The sequence below is a fragment of the Triticum urartu genome, chromosome 4 (assembly GCF_003073215.2).
Source record: "Triticum urartu cultivar G1812 chromosome 4, Tu2.1, whole genome shotgun sequence".
NCBI classification, from domain to species: domain Eukaryota; kingdom Viridiplantae; phylum Streptophyta; class Magnoliopsida; order Poales; family Poaceae; genus Triticum; species Triticum urartu.
The window spans coordinates 516,296,469-516,303,754 of record NC_053025.1 but is presented as its reverse complement, the minus strand read 5'-3'; positions in this window follow the sequence as shown (position 1 = coordinate 516,303,754).

Below are 7,286 nucleotides of genomic sequence, written 5' to 3'. Positions count from 1 at the left end.
AGGGTCGCTCGATGCTCGTCTCCCCGGTGGCTGCGGTGGTGGGTGAGCCTCGGGCTGCCACGGCGCGCTCACCCAAGGCGTTGACTGGCCTCGGTGGCGGTGGGACGAGGCTCCACAAGAAGCCGGCGGGCCGCAAGACTCCCATGGTGCCACCGGTGAGCCCTCCCTCGGGCCATGCGGGCACGCCTGCTCCGCAGCAGCCGGTGGTGATGGCGCTGGCCTCTCCTGGGGGTCCGACTGGTGGCACCTCGTCGGTCATCTCCCCTCCAGCTTCTGACGCGCTCCGCGTGGAGGTGGCGAAGGTGGCGCCCGTTTCAACGGCCAAGCGCTCCAAGGCGGTGGTGGCGTCCACGGCGACGCAGGAGCGGGTGAGCTCCCGCCCGAAGGGCGCCAAGGGCAACCTTCCAGCCCTCCAACGCGCCCAACTCCTGTAGGCCCAGAAGAACCTGGAAACCGAAGGTAACCCCATGCCCCGCTTTACGATCTTTGATGAATATTCTGATGAGTGCTTGGGGGGTATCTTAGAGGATAGTGGGGTGGTGATGTCTGACGAGGGGGAAACACGCGAAGTGCTTTCTCTTATTCGTGCTAAGGAAATCGCGCAGGCCACGCTAGCTCAGGCAGCGCTGGCTCGCGTTGCGCCAACAGCAAAAGAAGCAGGGGCTTCTCTGGTGACTGTTGCGCGGCCCGATCAGGAGGACATAGCAGCAGGGGCTGCGCCGTCCACCTCCAACCGTCGTCCTGCCAAGACACGGCGCGTGGCCAAAGCAGTGACCACTCGCGGTATCCGCCTCCGCAATCGCATTATCTAATGCATTACATATTCTGGAACATCCGAGGCTTCGGCCACGCTTGGAGGCGGACCCAGTTAAAAGAGTTCATTCTGAACGAGGCGATCGATGTAGTTGGCCTGTAGGAAACCATCAAGGCCGATTTCAATCATCGGGACCTGCTAGCTATCGATCCGCTGGAGCGTTTTGTTTGGCATTGGGTGCCAGCGGTCGTGCACTCGGGAGGCATGTTGCTAGGCATCAACCTAGTTTGCTTCGAGGTGGTGGCGTGGGATGCCGGTCGTTTCTTCCTGTCGGCCCACGTGCGCCACCGCGCAACTCTCCAAGAGTGGGAGGTGATTGTGGTTTACGGCCCGGCCGACCACTCGCTCTCGCTTGAGTTCTTGGGAGAACTCCAGGCGAAGGTTGCGTCTGTGGGCACGCAAAATTTGCCTCTGCTAGTGGGAGGGGATTTCATCTTAATTCGCTCGGGAGCGGATAAAAACAACGGTATTATTAATTGGAAAAGGGTGTCCATGTTTAATAATGCAATCGCAGCCATGGCCCTTAGGGAAGTGGTTCGCGTGGGGGCACGCTACACCTGGACCAACAAACAACTAACGCCGGTGCGGTCGGTCTTGGACAGGGTTTTCATGTCCTCGGAGTGGGAGGTGCTGTTTCCCTTGTGCTCTTTGCATGCCGAAACGAGGATAGGGTCGGACCACGTCCCCCTCATCCTCTCCTCGGGGGAGGAAAGGTTAAAACGCAGCCCTCGTTTTTTCTTTGAAATCGTGTGGTTAGAGTCTCCGGACTTTGAGAAAATCTTCCTTTCGAAATGGGAGAATTGCGTCGCTCGGGTCGGGCGCGCGCGCGGGCCGATGGAGTTCTGGATTGCTGCAGGAGCGGGCTTGCGTGCGACCCTCAAAGGGTGGGGGACTAACCAGGGGCGCGAAGATAAGCTGCTTCGATCGCGTTTGACCGCGGAGCTCGCTCAGATGGATGTTGTGGCGGATGTGCAGACCTTCTCAGAGCAAGACTGGGCTCAGCGCTACGCGCTTGAGGCCCAGGTCGAGTCCCTCCTTAGAGCTGAGGAGGAGTACTGGCGTAGACGCGGTGGTATCAAGTGGACGCTCAAGGGTGACGCGAACACTCAATATTTTCACGCCTATGCTAATGGCCGTCGCCGCAAATGCGCCATTCTGTGCTTGCAATCTGAGCAGGGGCTCCTTTTGCGGCAACAGGATATCGTCCGCCACATTTACGAGTTCTACATCCAACTTATGGGTTCCAGGGAGGAATCCCGCGCCCGGCTTAGGGAGGATGTGTGGGACCCTGCGTTGCGGGTCACGGACGATGAAAACGAGGGCCTGATATTGGCCTTCACCCCGGAGGAGATTAACAAGGCGACCCTTGGCATGAAATCCAACACCGCACCTGGGCCGGATGGGTGGCCGGTGGCGATGTTCAAAAGGTTTTGGCAAGTGCTCAAAGGGCCTATTTTTGACGTTTGCAATGGTTTTATGCGGGGTACGGTAGATATCTCTCGCCTAAACTTTGGGGTTCTCTCTCTGATCCCCAAAGTTCCGGGCGCGGATCATATTAGGCTCTTTCGTCCCATAGCGTTGATTAATGTTCCGTTTAAAATTTGTGCTAAGGCTTGTTCGACTCGCTTGTCTCCGATAGCTCACCGTATTATTAGTAGGAACCAATCGGCTTTTATTCGGGGGCGCAACATCTTAGAGGGGCCGTTGGCCCTCCAGGAGATTGTGCACTCCATAAAACGCGCTCGCCAGCCCGTGATTCTCCTGAAACTAGATTTTGAGAAGGCGTACGATCGCGTGAACTGGGAGTTTCTCCGTCAGGTCCTCCTGGATCGGGGATTCTCGTCGGTTTGGGTTCATCGCATGATGCAGTTGGTCTCGGGGGGCCAAACGGCGATTGCGGTGAATGGAGAAGTAGGGAACTTCTTCCGCACCAAGCGTGGGCTGTGTCAGGGGGTCCCAGCCTCGCCATTGCTGTTTAACTTTGTAGCGGACACCTTGGGCGCCATGCTCGACAGAGCTCGTTTGGCTGGCCACATCAGGGGAGTGGTGGACAACCTGATCCCGGGGGGAGTGTCACACCTGCAATACGCGGATGACACACTCCTCCTTTTCGAGCCCGACACACACAGTATCGCATCGGTCAAGGCCATTCTGTTGTGTTTTGAACTCATGTCGGGGCTTAAAATCAACTTCCACAAGTGTGAAGTGGTGTCCATAGGGATGGACGCGGCCGAAAGTCAGAGGGTAGCCAACTTGCTTAACTGCAAACTTGGCCAGTTTCCGTTCACTTACCTCGGCCTCCCGATCGCGGCGAAGAAATGTTCGATCGCCGATTGGGAACCTCTCACCTCCAAGGTAGCGGGCAGGGTCTGCCCATGGAGAGGTAGATTTATGTCTTCAGGGGCTAGACTAATCTTAACCAACTCCAGCCTCTCATCCTTACCTATGTTCGCCATGGGTTTGTTCTTGCTGGCGGATGGGGTACACACTAAGTTGGATACCCCGCGGTCCTGTTTCTTTTGGGAAGGAGCGGGACCCAAATGGAAATACCATATGGTCAAATGGCAGGCCGTTTGTAGACCTAAAGCCCAGGGGGGCCTTGGGATCATCAACTCCAAGCTGATGAATATTGCACTCATGTGCAAATGGATCTGGAAGATGTCTCAGGGTGAGACTGGCCTCTGGTTTGACCTCCTTCGTGCGAAATACTTCCCGAGCGGGAATTTCTTCGAGGCGGCCTCTCGTGGGTCCCCCTTCTGGAACTCCATTCAAGCCCTAAAACCCTTCTTTGCCAGGGGCGCGAAGTTTGGGGTTAACAACGGGCGCTCCACGCGGTTTTGGCTAGACCTTTGGATTGGCCACCAACCCCTATGGTCGGAGTTTCGCCAACTCTACTCCATTGCAGTCGAGCCCAACCAACTGGTTGCTTCGGCTCTTAGCTCCTCCCCACCCCACATCAACTTCAGAAGAGAATTATCGGGGACGGAAATGGCGGAGTGGGACTGCCTTCGGGATTTGATCGCGGATGTTCGCTTGTCGGACTCCGCGGACACGGTCTCTTGGAGACTTTCGGGCTCTGGCAAATTCTCTGTCAATTCCTTATACAGAGAGCTTACCCGCGGCCAGGTCCCTTCAGCTGCCATGGGCTTTGGAAGGCTAAAATCCCTCTCAAGATCAAGGTCTTCCTCTGGCAACTATGCCAAGATCGCCTTCCTACCTCTACCAACCTTGCTAAGCGCAACGGCCCCGCCTCAGGCCCTTGTGCTTTGTGTGGGGTTCCGGAAGATGCTGACCATGATTTCTTCCTGTGCTCTTTGGCGCGCTTTGCTTGGAGCACGGTCCGTGAGGCCGTGGGGGTGGATTGGGATCCCCGCTCCCGAGCCGCGCTAGTGTCTTCTTTGTCATTGGTTCATGGACCGGCTCGTCGGGTCATGTGGACGTGTGCGGCGGCCATGTTATGGGCTATCTGGCATATTCGTAACAAGTTTACTATTGAGGGCGTATTTCCCTCGCACTCCCGCTGACGTTATCTTCAAATGCACCATTTTCTTGCAGCAATGGGCACCGCCGGGCAGACAACAGGACTCTGATCTTCATCGCCAAGCTCTTTGCCGTCTTCGCTTAGTTTACGCCGAGTCCCGCGCTCCGTCGTCTGCGCCGTCTGCTGTCGCATAGGGATGGGCAGCCCCTTTTGGTTGTAGTTTCAGCCGAGCCTGCGTGCTCGTTTCGCTAGGCCGGACGTGCCTTGTAACGTACTTTATTCCTTCTCCGGTTGCTGTTTTCTAGACCTGCTCGTCTTATGTTTGGTGTCGTGTGTTGGTCATGCGGTTGTCATACGCTGCCTATGTTGTGGGCTTTATTAATTTAAAGCCGGACGTCCCTGACGTCTATGTTCTAAAAAAAGAAAGGAGAACGTCAGGATTACAACATAATTAGCTTGTCAAACTACGCACCCAGGTCATTAGATCATCTCTGTCTTGTTGGCGCGTAGCTCGGTGTAGCCAAAGACGAAGCAAATCCGCAGCGTAGAACCTTGTGTAAGGATCAGACCAAACCTTATTGTTGAAGACACGATCATTCTGAGCATGCCATAGGGTGACGATGCAGGCTGCGAAAGTGATGTTCCATTTCCTTTTGGGATTAAGCTGTTGAGCAGCGCGTTCAAAGAAGGACAGCAGGTTAGGGGAAACACACGCCAACGCGTCCAACTGCAGCTTGCCCCAGAGATGCTCAGCAGGCCGGCACCTCAAGACAATGTGAGCAATTGACTCCACAGCAGGACAGATATCACAATCTGAATGTGAGACAAGTGCAGACCAGCCTTTTTTGAACATATTATCTTTGGTATTCAGACGCCCATAGAAAGCCAGCCAAAGAAAGACCTTGTGCCTGCTTGGAATGATCACATCCCATATCCACTTTTCAAAAACGCACCTCCCACCACGGAACGTGATCAGCTTGTAGAAATGACTCGTAGTAAGCTCCTTTCGAGACAGAGAGGAGAAACGATGGTCGACAGTGGCATCACTGCTCCAGTTGCCATGCGCAACGAGGGAATGCAGGACCTGCAGCTCTTGCAAGGTCGTGTGCGATAAACTGGGATGCAACTGGATATCCCAACCACCTGAGGATCTCTCCGACTGAACTGAACAGAATTTATCTTTGGCAAAAGAAAATAAGACTGGAAGCATAAACATAAGCCTCCCCACCTCTAGCCACTGATCTTGCCAAAAGGAGACCAGAGCCCCAGAACCAACCGAGCAACGGGAAGAAAACATGACCAGCGGGATGCAAGATTTGAGTCCTTTCCAGAAGGCAATGTCTCTTGAATGAGTGCCACAAGGTAAGTTATTCCTACAGTACTGTGAGGCGAACCACTGATAACAAGGTATATCAGAAGACTAAAGAACTCTGGCCACGAACTTGCATATCATAGCTTGATTGTGAGCTGAAAGATCCCTGATTCCCAAGCCACCCGCGTATCGTGGCAAGATAACTGTATCCCAAGCTACAAGGCAGTGACCCCCCGAGGTTTTGCTCTTGCCTTGCCAGAAGAAAGCGTGCAAAATCCCCTCCAACTTATTAATTGACTCCTTTGGCCACGGGAAGCAAGTCATGAAATAGCTGGGAATGCCGGCAAGCACCGAGTTAAGCAAAGTAAGTCTGCCTCCCCATGGAAGGAAAGTAGCTAACCAGCCTGACAGCCTCTTGTCAACTCTGTGTATGACAGGCAGGAGCATACCATGCGTAATCTTATTGAAAGACAGAGGTAACCCAAGGTAAGTGCACGGGAAGGAGGAGACAGGACAACCAAGGACATGAGCAATATCCAACGCAAGGTCGGCATCAACTGAAACCGGGACCAGCGTACTCTTGTGAAAGTGAATTTGCAGGCCACAGAAATCTGAGAAAGCAGATAAGATGGTTTTTATAACCTGCGCTTGCTGCAAATCCCCCTGGAAGATGAGGAGAGTGTCGTCTGCGTACTGCAAAACTGGGAACAAAACATCTGAGCCAAGGGGGTGTAACAAACTGCCAGCCTGGAAATGCATGCAACATAGTTGCTGAAGCACATCAGCAACCAGGATGAAAAGGTATGGAGACAGAGAGTCCCCTTGACGAAAGCCCTTCTTAGCAGAGAAAGCATCCCCAAGCTCTCCATTCATTAGCACTTGTGATTTACCAGTGGAAAGCAAGGAGGAGATCCACTGAGTCCACCTCTGCGGAAAGCCTCTAGCTTCAAAGATTTGGAAGAGGCAACTCCAGCTCACACTATCAAAGGCTTTGTGAAAATCTAGCTTTAAAACAACAACCGGCAGCTTTCTTTTGTGAGAAGTTTGAACCAGTTCGGTGGCTAAAGCAAAGTTCTCAATGATCGAGCGCCCTTTCAAAAACCTAGACTGCAAAGGGTGCACAAGCTCTGGAATTCTGCGCTGAAACCGGTTAGTTAAAACCTTGGAGGCCAACTTAGGCAGACTATGAACCAGAGAAATAGGTCTGTAATCACCCATCTCAAGAGGGGTGTCCTTTTTGGGCAGCAAGGTGATATAAGCCCTGTTGATGCCCTCAAGGGAGACATTGTTTGCATGAAAATCAGCAAAGAACCTGAGAAGATCATCTTTGAGCATAGACTTAAAGGCATTGTAGAACTCATTCGTAAACCCATCTGGGCCAGGGCTCTTGTTATTTGGAGCCTTGTTGATGGCAGTCACAATTTCTGCCCAAGTGAAATCGTCCGCAAGCTCAGTCAAATCTGAAGGCGTATATAAGGAGCTGAGCTGCACCATAGGCAGGGACACAACATCCCGTCCCAGCAAATTCTTGAAATAGCGAGTGGCCAGCGCCAACTTCAAGTTGTTCTGAAAAATCTCAACCCCATCCTGAACAAGGACCTTGACTTTATTCCTTCGTGCCTGGCAATTGGCAACAACATGAAAAAACTTGCAATTCTCGTCTCCCGACACACACCAAC